Source organism: Acinonyx jubatus, chromosome B4 (genome assembly GCF_027475565.1).
Source record: "Acinonyx jubatus isolate Ajub_Pintada_27869175 chromosome B4, VMU_Ajub_asm_v1.0, whole genome shotgun sequence".
NCBI classification, from domain to species: Eukaryota; Metazoa; Chordata; class Mammalia; order Carnivora; family Felidae; genus Acinonyx; species Acinonyx jubatus.
In genome coordinates this window covers 8,724,524-8,741,441 of record NC_069387.1, presented here as the reverse complement: position 1 = coordinate 8,741,441, position 16,918 = coordinate 8,724,524, and the positions used below count along the sequence as shown (strand labels likewise).

Genomic DNA, 16,918 nt, shown 5'->3' with positions numbered 1-16,918 from the left:
GCATCTCAAAGACTCAGGAGCTGTTCATTCAATAGAGTAATAATCTTTTATTCAGTGCCATCCTTCCCACTCTTTCTAGAGAAACCTCTGCTGTTAAAATGCTTAATCTCCTTTGAAATAGAGATACTGAAGCCAGCATCAGAGTTAAAAGCAAAGATTGATAGTGCCTGTCAGAAAAATGAGGCATTTAAAAGTCAGGCATTAACCAGGGTTACTCTGTGTGTGGCTCTGTTGTCCCGGGGGCTGGGTGTAGTAGAAAGAAATACCGTAGCCCCTTCTAAATCTTCTGCAGTTTTGTTTTCTACACTGTTTTCACTCTTTAATAATTGAAAAGAACTTTTGGTTTGTTTAAATTAGAACAAGTAATACTAGTAAACATTTGTTGAGTACCTACATTTTCAGCTGTAAACACCATCTAAACAAGCGTGCATCGAGCATGTGGCTATTTGCTTTAGAAATCATATTCTCTACTAGGCAGTGTCCTGTTTTGGTCATCATGACCTTTAAGGATAGACTTCTTGAGAGAATCTTTCCATTCTTCACTCCAATTACTTGCTTCTTACTCAATCTTCAGTCTACAACAATTGAGCTGCTGTGTCCCAAACTAAAATCCAGATGATCAGTTTGTCAAATTCAATTGACATTTCTAGATCGCAGTGTGTATAACTTTGCACAAGTACCACACGATTCAGGAGTATTTTCGCTTTATACTCTCACTCCTTTTGCCTCCTCTGACTTAAACACCGTCAGTCAGCTAGCAGCTGTCTTTCCATTCCCGTGACTCCACATTTATGTGTGCTTATACATAACACAGCTGGACAAACTTCTTCCCATCCTTTGCCTTCTAATCACTTATGGAACCCAGCAGCTCCCTCCACGTCCACACGTCAGCGTAGGGGGTCTACATCATTCTCTCCAGTGACTGAGGCACGCATGCTCCGTGAGGTATACAACCTCTCTGTTTCTGATGAACATTTAGGTTGTGCACACATTCTCATTTCTAAATGTTTCAGTGAGCATTTTTTAAAGTTTCTTTATTTACTTCTGAGAGACAGAGTGAGAGAGTGTGTGCACAAGTGGGACGAGGGGCAGAGAGGGAGACACAGAATCCAAAGCGGGCTCCAGACAGAGCCAGATGCAGGGCTTGGACTCACTAACAGGGAGAACATGACCTGAGCTGAAGTTGGAGGCTTAACCAACTGAGCCACCCAGGCGCCCCAGTGAGCATTACTGAATGGGGTTGGTGAGTCATCAGTAATGCACTTCAAAAACCTTACAGGTATTACCCACTTGCCCAGTCACCCCAGTCACTGGCATAGAAGAATGTGCATCCACATTCCATCACACGAAACACGCATCTTTGTTATTGACCGGGTGATTGTGAAAAATATGTTCTTCCAATGATTATTAGTGAGATGAGTTATCCTTTCATATATTTGCTCACTTTATTATATTGTTTTCTATTTTGTAATCATAGCATGGTTTGCCAATCATACTGAGATGGATTGTGGAGATTTTAACTTAAAGGACCTTAATCTTTTATCTTTTAGGTATTGCAAATATTTCTTACATTATGATGTTGACTTTTGAAGATTTAAATGTTGTACTGAGTTTTTTTGGGGTTTTTTTTTGTTGTTGTTTTTTTAATGTTATATAATCATGTCTGGTAATCTTTCCCTTAATGATTCTTGGACTATGTGCCTGGCTTCAGAAGGTCATAAAATATTAGTTTACAGTTTATTCTACTACTTTTCTATTTTTTGAATTTTTTAATGTTTGTTTATTTTTGAGAGACAGAGCATGAGCAGGGGAGGGGCAGAAAGAGAGGGAAACACAGAATCCGAAGCAGGTTCCAGGCTCTGAGCTGTCAGCAGAGAACCCGAGGCGAAGCTCGAACTCACAAATGGTGAGATCATGATCTGAATCGAAGTCAGACACTTAACTGAATGAACCGCCCACACGCCCCAGTTCTACTACTTTTGTAGTTCTTTAATCCATCAGGACATTACTTTTACTCGTACATGTGTATATGCATACATTTACATATATACATAAAAATGTGTGTGTGTGTGTGTGTGTGTGTATACACACACACACATACATATATGAAATCAGCATTTTATTTTTCTCCAAATGTGACAATATCATAAACCATTTATTGAATTACTTATAATTGCTCAGTGATGTTTAATATTATCTTTAGTACAAAAATTAGCATATGTCATAGGCCTTTGTATGAACACTCCATTTTTTGTGCTGACTTGTTTATGTCTTCTTGAATAGCCTGTTATTTCAGTTTTTGCATTTTAATATCTCATTTTCATAACTAGCAGGATATGATCATCATGCACATGTTTTCCAACATTGATTGACTCTTCTAATGGTTTTGCTTTCAATTTAATCTCACACCACTCACAAAAGTTAATATGAAAGGGATTAAAGACTTAAATAAGACCTGAATCTGTAAAATTCTTAGAAGAAAACAGAGGAAAATACTTCTTGAGATTGGTCTTGGCCACAGTTTCTTGAGTATGATGCCAAAAGCACAAGCAACAAGAGCAAAACTTAATAAGCGAGACTATATCCAATTAAAAAGATTTTGTGCGGCAGAAGAAACAATCAACAAAATGAAAAGGCAGCCTATAGAATGGGAGAAAATATCTACAAACCAATCTATATGATCAAGTGTTTAATATCTAAAATACATCAATTTATACAACTCATTACAAAACAAAACTCTGACTAAAGGGACAGAGCCTAAGAAGAGACGTTTTTCCAAAGAAGACCTACAGATGGCCAACAGGTACATGAAAAGGTGCTCAACAGCACTAATCATCAGGGAAATGCAAAACAAAGCCACAATGAGATATCATCTCCCTCTTGCTATATTGGCTCTCATTAAAAGACAAGAGATAGTAAGAGTTGGTAAGGATATGAAGCAGACCCTTAGGTAGTATTGGTGGGGATGTAAATTGGTGTAGCCACTGTGTAAAACAGTATGGACATTACTCAAAAAATAAAAATAAAAATAGAACTTCCATATGATCCAGCAGGCCACAAAAACAGAATCTCAAAGGGACATTTGCAGTCCCATATCCTTTTATAGCATTATTCACAATAGCCAAGAGATGGAAACAACATAAATGTTTCTTAATGGATGAAGGGATAAAGAAAATGTGATGTATACATGCAATGGAGTATTATTTATCCATAAGTAACAAGGAAATTTTGTCATTTACAACAGCATGGATGAATCTTGAGGACAATATTGTATGTTAAGTCAGACAAATAACAAATGTTCTCCTTATAGTTGGAATTTTAAAAGGCTTAACTCATAGGGGTGCCTGGGTGGCTCAGTCACTTAAGCATCTGACTCTTGGTTTGGGCTCAAGTCATGATCTCATAGTTTGTGGGTTTGAGCCCCACATCAGGCTCTCTGCTAACAGTTTGGGGTCTGCTTGGGATTCTCTCTCTTTCTCACTCTCTCTGCCCCTCCCCTTTTCTCTCTGTCTCAAAATAAATATACTTAAAACAAAAAGGCCAAACTCATAGAATGCTAAAAGAGCCTGGGGACCTGGGAATGGGAATATGTTGGTCAAAGGGTACACATTTGCAGTTGTAAATGAATAATTCTGGTGACCTAATGTATAGTGATCGTAGTTAATAAAATTTGCTACACACTTGAAAGGTTCTAAGAGAGTAGATAAATATTCTCACCACACACACACACAAAGGTAATCACATGTGATGTGATTGAGTTGTTAGCTAATGCTACCATGGTAATCATTTTGTAATATATAAGTGTATCAAATCAACACTTTGTACACCTTAAATTTATACAATGTTATATGTCAGATATATCCCGATAAAGCTGGAAAAAGGAAAAAAAAAGTTTGCTTCAAAAAAAAAAAAGATTCAGAGAGCTTTAAACCCAACTTCTTCTGGATTTCCAATTTGAAAGAAAATCTCAGGGTGCCTGGGTGGCTCAGTCGGTTGGGCATTGGACTTTGACTCAGATCATGATCTCATGGTTCATGGTTTCGAGCCCTGCATCGGGATCTGTGCTGACAGTTCAGAGCCTGGAGCCTGCTTCTGATTCTGTCTGTCTCACTCTCTCTCTGACCCCCACCCCTGCCCAATGGTGCTCTGTCTCTGTCTATCTCTCAAAAATAAATAAATGCAAAAAAAAAAAGAAAGAAAATCTATATAGTAACTGGAGCTGAGATTTTGTTCAAAATATAAGCTGTGTCTTTGTTTCCAGACTGTCTTCTTCAGCTCAATGTGTCAATAAGGAATGACAATTAGACAGTCAAACTTAATGGACCTGAGAGTATACTGGACCCATAGAATGAACTAAAAATGAAAAAAGTCAATGAAAAAAATAAAGATTAATTTATGTCTATGAAAGTACAGAATTTTACATCTATAAAAGTATGGAATAATATTTTGTTATATTCATATAGAATATTATTTGGTATTTTTAAATTATAGTATTTGCCTTGCCATATCTCAGTCATGGTTGATTGATTTTAATTAGTTTATCAATCTGAGGTTTACCAAAGAAATAGAATACTTATTTTTTACATTTTTTTATGTTTATTTTCGAGAGAGAGAGAGCGCCAACAGGGCAGGGGCAGAGAGAGTGGGAGGCAAAGAGTCTCAAGCAGGCTCCAGGATCTGAGCTGTCAGCACAGAGCCCGATGGGGGATTCGAACTCAGGAACCACAAGATCATGACCTGAGCTGAAGTCAGACGCTTAACCGACTGAGCCCCCCAGGCGCCCATAAAGAAATAGAATACTTTTATCTACGTAGTCTGGGAAGGTTCTGGAAAGAGAGAGTAGCTGCTCCTATCTATACACTCTTTTACTTACTAATTTCTCTCCCACTGCTCCTATTATCCAGTTTCTACACTCAATGCCTTTTAGGATGACCCACTACCATTTCACCAGTGGTGTGACGACCTTATTTAAGGATACTCATTTCCCATTCTCCTCCTTATTGTCTATGGAAATGTATGATTCTCTAGGTCACAGGGGGTCCTCAGGCCAGACCTAGGAAGCCTTTGCCGCTGCTAATTGATCTGCCAGTGCAAATGCAGTCTGGCCTGAGTCATGGTCTCATAAGCGGATCCATTGCTATTCTTTGCTCTGAGAGCTCTGAGAAGGTGAGCACAATGAAGGAGTAAGGTTTCTGGTGATCTGAGGGCTTCTGCCTGGCTTGCACAGTACAGTCAAATAATTACTGGAATAAATGTGAAAGAAGATGTGATATTTCCTGCAAGAAGGAAGAGCTCTTCTGTCAGTTTCTACCCTTATACTACTCCTGGCTACCAGATTAGGGATTAAAGGCTTATACAGTCCTTCGATTTTGGAAATTTTTCCTAAATACAGCTTCGCTTATTTCCCACATCTGCATTTTCTGGGAATAAACAGTTCATCATGGGCTCCTTCAGATGTCTGCAGAGCCTGCCTGCATCTGCACCAAATAACCATAACCAGATTTGCTAAATGGATAAAGAAGGCTTCTGGAAGGATTTCAGAGGCATCAGGTGAAAACATTTAAAAGCCAACAGACTCAGTAAGCAGGAATGTCAGTTCCTCTGACACCCCAGGGTATTCAGACCCTTGAAGAAATTTGTAAATGTGAAACAGAAGCCCAAAGAGCATACAATGCAATGACAAAAACTGTCACTGTCCCCCAAAAAGCCGAATAGATAAAGGAAGTCCACTTTACCTGCTCTGCTACACACACACAAACCAAGTGTTCTTTTCAAGTAGAGAAGGACAGAGAAAAATATTCTTTAGTTTGATTACTTTTTTTTAACCTCATGACTCCATACACTTGAGTTTTTATGGGAAAAGAGTAGGAATGTGTTTAGAATGGATAGAGATGGTGATAAAAATCAGAAGCGGTAACAGTCATAGTATTGGCTTCTGAATGTTGTTGTTCCTTCCAGCCGCTCTTCCACTTAGAGGTCACAGGAGATGAGGGACCTCTGATTCTGAGAAAAGCTAGTCAGGGTTAGCTTCTTTCTTCTCACCACTGTGCACGAATTCTGCAAAATTAGATTAAAAAAAACAGGCGCTGCCCTGACAGTCTATAGACAAGCTGAACTGTCCAGTTGAGGACCAAACAGACAAATCCCAAAAGGGATTGTTTTTTCCTTTTATCGACAGGATGGGAAAGATTTATCGCAGTGTTGAAATAAATTGTTGAAAATCTATTTCTTAAGAAGTCTACAGTGATCTTTGTCAGTCTGACTTCTGTGCACACAAGAATGCAAAATTTCTGTATAGAACTATTAATAGAACAAATGACTTGTTTTTTAAATTCTCCTTTAGTTTAACCTTTTTTTTTCTAACACAAGTTTAGATACTTGCCTTCAAGATGGAGAAAATAAGCTAGTGATTTCCTTCCACAGAAGTCTTGAAAGGTCTTCAGCAATGTTTAGTTTTCTAGTATGCCACTAATTGAAATTAACTCTTTGGGGATTCCTTAGAAAGAAATATTCTTAAATTATAGAGGTGCTACTACATGTTAGGATTTGTTTATTTACGTCCTAAATTTCTACAAAACATTACTCTTGGAAAATGTCAGTGTATTGATTATCTTCCTCAGAATGATGCCATCCCCTTTTATTAGACCATGTCTAGGAGGCAATGAAAATTGATCTTATCTTATGTGACATTCAGATAAACAGTCTAGAAAAGTAGGAGAAAAAAAAAAATCCAGAAGTTATTTAAGGCAATGTTGTAACCTTAATAATCACTTATATCAGTTCTGCAACTGCACAAATATTTCTTGGTCCTAAACTTTTGCTTTATTTAATAAAATCACTGAAATTAGATTAAAATTAGATATTATATCATATTCCTGTACTAATTGGTACAGTTCTTTTTTTATGTCTATTTTTGAGAGAGAAAGAGAATACGAATGGGGGAGGGGCAGAGAGAGGGAGAGCCAGAATCTGAAGCAGGCTCCAGGCTCTGAGCCGTCAGCACAGAGCCTGGCGTGAGACCCAAACCCACGAACTGAACTGTGAGATCATGACCTGAGCTGAATTCGGGCACTTAACTGACTGAGCCACCCAGGCGCCCCTGGTACAGTTCTTTCTTAACCACTCAGCGATATCAGTAAACGTTAGTTTATGTTTATTGGGGGAAGCTGAAGAAAAAAAAATAATTAAAATAATGAAATTGAAAATCAAAGAATGGTAAAGTTTCAAGCATGAGACAAATGATCAAAGTGACTGCGTATTTGCCTTTGGGAACCTGATTTACCAGAATTCGTGGTGAGGTCCTCTTTGATGGTGCTGGCAATAACAATGGATGCAATAATGAAAGGAGGTGAGGTGTTCTTACTAAGATGTGGAGGAGAGGAATTAAATTCACCGAAGTCTAAGAGGGATCCTGGCCCTCTAGTGCACAACCTCATGTTGAATATACCTGAAGCTTGAAATCAGAGACCAAAGACAACAGAGGGAATCCTTTTCCCCACCAATTCCCTCTACCTTAGCTTGCTTACTTAGCTTTTTTATTTTTATTTTTTAAGTCAAATTATGCAGGAGTAGTTGTAAATTATAGACTCCTGTAATGGGGTGAATTTTGCTTGTCTGAAATTCATATAAACCTCAGGATTTGACCTTATTTGGAAAAGGGGTTGTTGCAGATGTAGTTATTTAAAAAAGAAGTTATACTGGACTAAGATTGGCTTCTGGTGCACTGTGACTGTGTCCTTATAACAAGGGGATATTTGGACACAGACAGATGTGCAGGGGACGGTACCTTCGAACCTCTAGAAGCTTAGAGGAAAGGTATGGAAGAGATTCTCCCTTACAGCCCTCATGAGGAGTCCTTGCAGAATTCTTCATCTCAAACTTCTAGGTCTCAGAACTGGAAGACAATACATTTTTGATGTTGAAGCTGCTTACTATGTGGTGCTTTGTCAAGAAAGCCCTAGAAAACTACTGTAACTCTCTAGACATAGTCTCTCTGTATCACATTTCCCAAACTTATCTGATCATCAGAACTATTTGTAACTTATAAAAAGTATAAACTCTGGTGGAAACCTTCACAACAGATTCCCATTCAGTATGTTTGGGGTGGGCCTAGAAATCTTTATTACAGCAAAATAACAATCAAACTACAAAGCTCTGGTCTGGGAGCACCTGGGTGGCTCAGTTGGTTGTGTGCCCAACTCGATTTTGGTTCAGGTCGTGATCCCAGGGTCATGGAATGGAGCCCCGAATCAGGCTCTGCACTGAGTGGGGAACCTGCTTAAGATTCTTTCTCTCTCTCTTTGTCTTCCCCTCTTTTGTGCTTACATGCACTCACTCTCTCTCTCACAAATAAAACAAACAAACAAACAAAAACTCTGGTCTGTGATTCTGATGCAAAGTTAGATTTCAGAACCTCTATTCAAGAAAACATTATTGAGAGAAGTTTTCAAGTGAAAAAAAAAAGTTCTAGTTCTCTAATTTACTTGGTGAGGTTAAAAATTATTATTTTTGTTTCTAGGCCTTAATTGTCTCTTCTGCAAAAGGAGAAAGTTGGGGGCACTTGGGTGGCTCGGTTGAGTGGCTGACTTTGACTCAGGTCATGATCTTGCAATTCATGAGTTCACACCCCACATGGGCTTGCTGCTGTCAGTGCAAAGCCCACTTCAGATCCTCTGTCCCCCTCCCTCTCTGCACCTCGCCCACTTGTGCTCTCTCTCTCAAAAATAAAACATTTTTTTAAAGAGAAAGTTGGACCTTATAAAAAGCAGAAATTGGTAGTCAGTGGTGTTATCATTAATACTTGTCTATTTTGATCAATAACAAGGATATGCACAGTGTTTAGAGGCAGCCATTGTTCAGTAGGTTACTCTGGCTTTTCCAGAGCTGGGTTGGTCCTGCCCCAGCTCCGCAAGTCCTTCAAGCCTGGTGGAGGGGACCAGTGCCTGGCTGTGAGCACTCAGCAGTCCTTGGGGCAAGCCACCATGAGCAAATGAAAGGCACCACAGGAGATGCTTAGTGGGGGAGTCACGAACATGCTCACAGAACTTGCAGACTTTGAGAAGAAGGTGAACCAGGCCATCCATAAGTACAATGCTTACCGAAAAGTAGCATCTGTGAAAGCAAATATCCGTACAAAGTAAAGAGTGGAGCAGAAGCTAAGAAATTGCCTGAAGTAGTAACAAAAATTGCTGACAAGATTGATACGTTTTAGTGACTGAAAAATTGTAAAAGCTGGAGAAGATTCAGTAGGATGATACGAGTTCATCTATCAATTTACCGACTCGGGTTGGTGGCATTGGTCCATCTGCTGCAAGGAAGTTTATAGATGAAAGAATTTAAACATTAGAAGGTCTCGGAAAAAAAAAATGAAAATTAGTTGAACCATGATCAGTGAATTGGCCTGAAATATTTTGAGGAGTTTGAGAAAAGAATTTATCCTGAAGAGATGTTACAAACGCGAGACTTGAAGTTTAAGAAGTGGATTCTGAGGGGTGCCTGGGTGGCTCAGTCGGTTAAGCATCTGACTCTTGATTTTGGCTCAGGTCATGATCTCATGGCTTGTGAGTGCGCTGACAGTGCAGAACCTGCTTGGGATTCTCTGTCTCTCTGTCTCTCTCTGTCTCTCTGTCTCTCTGTCTCTTTCTCTCTCTCTCTCTCTCTCTCTGTCTCTGTGTGTGTGTGTGTGTGTGTGTGCGCACGCACGCGTGTGTGTGTCTATCCTTTGCCTGCTTGCACTCTCTCTCAAGAAAAAAAAAAAGTGTATCCTGAATATGTTATAAGAGTCTGTGGCAGTTTCAGAAGAGGTGAAGAGTTCATTGATGATATGGATGTCCTTCTGACCCATCCAGGCTTTACCTCTGAATCAACCAAACGGCCAAAGCTGTTACATTGTGTTATGGAGCAGTTATAGAAGGTCCATTTTATTACAAGTACTCTGTCAAAAGGTAAAACAAAGTTCATGAGTGTTTTCTAGCTTCCCAGTAAAAATGATGAAAAGGAGTATCGATACAGGAGAATTGATACAAGGTTGATACCCAAGGATCAATATTACTGTGGTGTTCTCTGTTTCACTGGGAGTGATATTTGCAATAAGAATAGGAGAACTCATGCCCTAGAGAAGGGCTCTTCAATCAATGAATACACAGTCTGTCTCTGGGGAGTCACTGGAGCTGCTGGAGAGCCTCTATCAGTAGATAGTGAGGCATCTTTGACTACATCCAGTGGAAATACCAAGCACCCAAGGATCGAAGTGAATGGTCCTATTCTTCATCCCAGGCGCAGCTCAGCTCAACAGGAATCTTGATTTCTTTCTTAACCTTTGGTATGTAAGGGTCTCTGGTGTTTTTAAATGATTGTTTCTTCTTCATGCTATAGCTTGCACTGTACTCAATAAAGCCTCTTGAACTATTAAAAAAAAAGACTATGTACAGTGTTTCATCTGCCATCATGCAGGTGCCAGTTAGTAACCACCATTTCCCTTCATAGGTCAGGTTTCCCATGAAACAGACTCTGAGTTGAAGTACACGTGGCTTGTTGGAGAATGAAGAAATTAGGGTGGGCAGACAGAGAGGTAGAACTATCATGGAGTCACCACCGTGCTCTCAGACAATCCCACCATTAACCCTTGAGCTGATGTATGCCTTTCGAGATGCCGTCTCAATGGAGTTGAGTGGACACAGACTGTGGACCTCCATATGTGGCAGCCATCCCTTGCATGTGGGTTGCTTTCAGAGAAAGAGCAGGGCCTGGCTGAGGCAGCTTCCTTCAGTTGAAGAAAATTTTTAGCTAGGAACCAGACTGAGGGAGGTCAGCAGTCATTGGTCTCCGTAGCTGGTGAAAGGAGTTTCTCAGTCCCAAAGATGAGTGGTCTCTTGGAGGCTCATCCCAGCATCTGATACTATTTACCTCTTGTACCAGTTGGCTCTACTTGCTTTGTATATTGGCTCAGTCTGAGAACAGCTGCCCCAGGACTGTGGTGGTTCTGCCCTCCTAGGCTGTATAAAGAAGTAGAAGATGAGTTGGGTGAACTATACCCCTCACCTCTTGGAGCTTACACCCTGATGTTTGTGATCTCTTCCCTCACTCTACCATCCAAAATTTCTTCACCTGTTGTTCCTGCCTCTGCTGGGCTTTGTGACTTGCCTGGGGACATAAGCTCTGACCACCCAGGCATTTTCAGGCCATGGCCACTGCACTGCTCCCTTTACCATCATCATTGGACAAAGAAATGTCAAGAACTGTCCTCTGGGAATCACCTGGAATCCTGAGTGATACACCACAGTACTTGCTACCCATTGTCTTAAGATTGTTTTACTTTTTTTTTTCCTAATATTGGTATGCATATATAGGATATTTATGCTCTCTGCTCTTTACATAATGAACGTGGGCAAAAGACCATAGTTACTCTATGTGGAACTTTCACGGGAGAAACATTTGAGGATTCCTCCCATGATATGTTTCTCTTATGTGAATGTGAAGTTTGTTGTTGTAAATAGCTAGGTTCTCAATTTCTTGGAAGCAGCTGTGATGGCAGACAGCAAAAACTGGGGCACTGTCACCTGTCACATGAGAGAAGTGGTTTTTTCTCATTTTTATATCATCTTTATCCAGAATTAATGTTGGAACTAGCTGGGAAAGATTCAAGCACTGTCTCACATTGTGAGATACGTAATATTAATTTTTTAAAATCCTCTGTTTTACATGCTAAATTATCTATCTTAAGATAGATAATTATCTATCTTAAGCTAAATTATCTATCTTAAGCTATCCAAAGCGACATAGCTACTCAGGCTCAGATACCGGTAATAAACATGAACATTAATTCCATATTATATATTATACTTAATTCCATATTATATATATTTTAAAGAGAACTATCTATCAAGGCCCCAATATCACTAGCATGAAGGGAAAAGAAATGTGATCCAAACAACTCAAATATTTTGTTCTTTATGTTTTTACCTTCTCTGGATTTGAGAAGTATATTCTACCTTGTAAACCCACAAAGCCTTAGAGGATAACTCTAAGTGATTGGTTTATCACTCTGTCATGTTGCCAAAGTTTATTTCCAAACGTTAACAAGAAAGCATATGATTACATGTTGCAATAAATAGGAAATATGTTCCCTAGTGAAAATGAAACATCTTTGTATATACTACCCTAATCATTTCTCTCAAGGCTCCTTACAGCATTTTATCAATCTTAAGTTTAAAACCAGTGATGAGTCTCAATCCTGTTCCTCACATGTAGTTGAATAGTTTCTCTCTTTTTAGTATTTATTTATTTTTGACAGAGAGATAGAGCAAATGAGGGGCGGAGAGAGAGAGAGAGGGAGACAGAGGATCCAAAGTGGGCTCTGTGCTGACAGTAGAGAGCCTAGTGTGGGACTTGTACTCACGAACCGTGAGATCATGACCTGAGCCGAAGTCGGATGCCTAACCCACTGAGCCACCCAAGTGCCCCAAATAGCTTCTGTTTTCTATGAGGAGCCACTTTTATGTTTACCTTACTGAATGCAAATTATAAACAAAGTGCATTCCAAAATATCCTTCTGTTAATCAGACATTTCATGCTCAGAACGTATTTGCCTAAGGGTCAAAGTTGTATTTAATGCTTTTATAAATCAGTTTTTCAAGACCTATTTTCTCACATGGCTAATGATGTAAACATAACCGCAACATCATATATAAATTATACTATTAAAAAAACATTTTGTGAACCAAGTTTTAAATTATGTGAAGTAAATTTTGTGGTCTAATTCCAGTGCTGAGCTATTATAATACTGTTTCTTAGGAAAAATGCATTTTGAATTTCAAACAAACCTTGTCACGAAAAACAAACAAGTAATACCCATCCTTTTTTCATGCCTTCCTTCCCTCACTTCTTTCATTTTCCCACTCTCTTCCTTGAAATCCTTCTCTTTCTTCCTTCTTTAAATACTTACTGAGATTGAATTATGTGTTTGGTCCTGTGCCAGGCTCTAGAGGTACACAAATGAGTGGAGCTACCCTTCCCTTAAAGAGCTCGCAGTGGTAAGCTAGGCAAAAACATATGTAAGTAGCAAGTGTGCAATTGAACCCCTGCAATACAGTATGCTAAGCATAATGGCAAGAAGATGCATTTATATATATTTTTTCTTTTTGTTAAATATGACTAATAGAACATTTAAAATTACATATATAGTCCACATTTTGTTTCTACTGAACAGAACTGAACTAGAATATGGACTTTTTAAAAATGTTTATGTATCTATTGCTCTTTAAAAAAATCCAAGTTAGTTAACATATAGTGTAATAATAATTTCAGGAATAGAATTTAGTGATTCATCACTTACATATAACACCCACTGCTCATCCCAATAAGTACCCTCCTTATTGCCCATCACCCATTTAGCCCATCCCCCCCACACAACAGCCCTCCAGCAACCCTCTGTATTAAGTTAGTTCTCTGTATTTAAGAGACTCTTACGTTTGTTTCCCTCTGTTTTTATATTATTTTTGCTTCACTTCCCTTATGTTCATCTGTTTTGTATCTTAAATTCTACGTGAGAGAAATCATATATTTGTCTTTACCTGACTGACGTATTTCAGTTAGCATGATACACTCTAGTTCCATCCATTGTTGTTGCAAATGGAAAGATCTCATTCTTTTTGATTGCTGAGTAATATTCCATGGTATATATACACTACATCTTTTTTATCCATTCATCAGTCAATGGACATTTGAGGTATATCCATACTTTGTCTATTGTCAATGGACATTGTAAACATTGGGGTGCATATGCCCCTTCAAATCAGCACTCCTATATCCTTTGGATAGATATCTATTAGTGCAATTGCTGGGTCATAGTGCAGTTCTATACTTAATTTTTTGAAGAACGTCCATATTTTTTCCAGAGTGGCTGCACCAGTTTGCGTTCCCACCAGCAGTGCAAAAGGGCTCCTCTTTCTCCACATCCTCGCCAACATCTGTTGTTGCCTGACTTGTTAATGTGAGCCATTCTGACAGGTGTGAGGTGGTATCTCATTGTGGTTTTGATTTGGATTTCCCTGATGGTGAGTGATGTTGAGCATTTTTTCATGTGTCGGTTGGCCATCTAGATGTCTTTGGAGAAGTGTCTATTCGTGTCTTTTTCCCATTTCTTCACTGGATTATTTGTTTTTTGGGTGTTGAGTTTGAGAAGTTCTTTATAGATTTTGGATACTAACCCTTTATCCTATATGTCGTTTGCAAATTTCTTTTCCCATTCCACCAGTTGCCCTTTAGTTTTGCTGATTGTTTCCTTCACTGTGCAGAAGCTTTTAATCTTGATGAGGTCCTAATAGTTAAATTTTGCTTTTGTTTACCTTGCCTCCAGAGACATATCAAGTAAGAAGTTGCTGTGGCTGAGGTCGGAGAGGTTGTTGCCTGTTTTCTCCTCTAGGATTTTGATGGCTTTCTGCCTTACATTTAGGTCTTTCATCCATTTTGAGTTTATTTTGTGTATGATGTAAGAAGGTGGTCACCATTCATTCTTCTGAATGTTGTCCAGTTTTCCTACCACCATTTGCTGAAGAGATGGTGTTTTTCCATTGGATATCCTTTACTGCATTGTCAAAGATTAGTTGGCCATACATTTTTGTGGGTCCATCTCTGGGTTGTCTGTTGTGTTCCATTGATCTATGTGTCTGTTCTTGTGCTACTACCATACTGTCTTGATGATTACAGATTCGTAATACAGCTTGAATGTCCAGAATTATGATGCTTACAGCTTTGGTTTTCTTTTTCAGAATTGCTTTGACTATCCAGGGTCTTTTCTGGTTCCATACAAATGTTAGGATTGTTTGTTCTAGCTTTGAGAAGAATGCTGGTGCAATTTTGGTTGGGGATGCATTGAATAAATAGATTGCTTTGGGTAGTATCAACATTTTAACATTTGTTCTTCCAATCCATGAACATGGAATGTTTTTCCATTTGTATGTGTGTGTACTGTCTTCAATCACTTTCATAAACTTTGTATAGTTTTCAGTGTATAGATTTTTCACTTCTTCGTTAGGTTTATTCCAGGTATTTTATGTTTTTTGGTGCAGTTATAAATGGGATCAATTCCTTGATTTCTCTTTCTGCTGCTTCATTATTGATATATAGAAATGCAACTGATTTCTGTATATTGATTTTATATTCTGCAACTTTCCTGAATTCACAGATCAGTTGCAGCAGCTTTTTGGTGGAGTCTTTTGGGTTTTCCACATAAAGTATCATGTCATCTGTGAAGAGTGTACGTTTGATGTCCTCCTTACCACTTTGCATACCTTTTGTTTCTTTGTGTTGTCTTATTTCTGAGGCTAGGACTTCCAACACTATGTTGAATAACAGTGGTGAGAGTGGACATCCTTGTCATGTTCCTGACCTTAGGGGGAATACTCTGTTTTTCCCCATTGAGGATGCTATTAGCAGTGGGTCTTTCATATATGGCCTTTATGATCTTGAGGTATGATCTTTTTATCCCAACTTTCTTTAGGGTTTTTATAAAGAAAGGATGCTGTATTTTGCCAAATGCTTTTTCAGCACCTATTGAGAGGGTCATGTGGCTCTTACCCTTTCTTTTATTATGTGATGTATCACATTCATTGATTTGTGGATTTTGAACTGGTTCTATATCCCAGGAATAAGTCCCACTTGATTGTGGTGAATAATTATTTAAATGTTGTATTTGGTTTGCTAGTATCTTGTTGAGAATTTTTGCATACATGTTCTTTAGGGAAATTGGTCTGTAACTCTCCTTTCTGTGGGGATTTGTCTGGTTTTGGAATCAATGTAATGTTGGCCTTGTAGAATGAGTCTGGAAGTTTTCTTTCCATTTCTTTCTCTTCTTTCCTTTTCTTTTCTTTTCTTTTTCTTTCTTTGTTTCTTTCTTTCTTTCTTTTTTCTTTTCTTTTTTTTCTTTTTTTTTCTTTTTTTTGGAACATCTTCAAAAGAATAGATGTTAAGTCTTCTTTAAATATTGTAGAATTCCCCTGGAAAGCAATCTGGCCCTGGTCTCTTGTTTTTTGGGAGATTTTTGATTATTCAATTTCTTTACTGGCAATGGGTCTTCTCAAATTTTCTATTTCTTCCTGTTTCATTTTGGTCGTTTACATATCTCTGGGAATGTGTCACTTTCTTTCACACTGCCCAATTTGTTGGCATATAGTTGCTCATAATATTCTCTTATAATTGTTTGTATTCCTGCAGTGTTGGAATTCGTAATCTGCTTTTTCATTCGTGATTTTTTTTATTTGGGTCCTTTCCTTTTTCTTTTTGATGAATCTGATTAGGGGTTTATCAGGTTTGTTAATTCTTTAAAAATCCAGCTCCTATTTTTTTTTTTTGTTTGTTTATTTTGTTTTCTGTTTCTTTTTAGATATCATTGATTTTTGCTGCAATCTTTATTATTTCCCCTCTTCTGTTTTTGGACTTTGTTTGCTGTTCTTTTTCCAGCTCTTTTAGGTGTACTCTTAGATTGTGTATTTGAGACCTTTCTTCCTTTAGGAAGGCTTGGATTGCTATAATTTCCCTCTTATGACAGCCCTTGCTTCATCCCAGAGGTTTGGGGATGTTGTGTTTTCATTTTCACTGTTTTCCATGTACTTTTTAATTTTCTCTTTAATTTCTTGGTTGACTCATTCATTCTCTAATAGGATGTTCTTTAATATCCAAGTATTCATGATCTTTCCAAACTTTTTCCTGTGGTTGATTTTGAGTTTAATAGTGTTGTGGTCTTAAAATATGCAAGGCACGATCTCGATCTTTTTGTCCTTGTTGAGGGCTGATTTGTGTCCCATTATGTGATCTATTCTGGAGAATGTCCCATGTGCACTTGAGAAGAATGTGTATTCTGTTGCTTTGGGATGAAACATTCTGAATATATCTGTTGAGTCCATCTGGTCCAGTGTGTCAT

General features: G+C 38.4%; 1 pseudogene; it reads left to right on the top strand.

Annotated features, from left to right (window-relative positions):
* The first annotated feature begins 8,981 nt into the window (after nt 1–8,981).
* LOC106981301 (DNA polymerase beta-like) lies at nt 8,982–10,329 on the top strand (annotated as a pseudogene).
* The last annotated feature ends 6,589 nt before the right edge of the window (nt 10,330–16,918 follow it).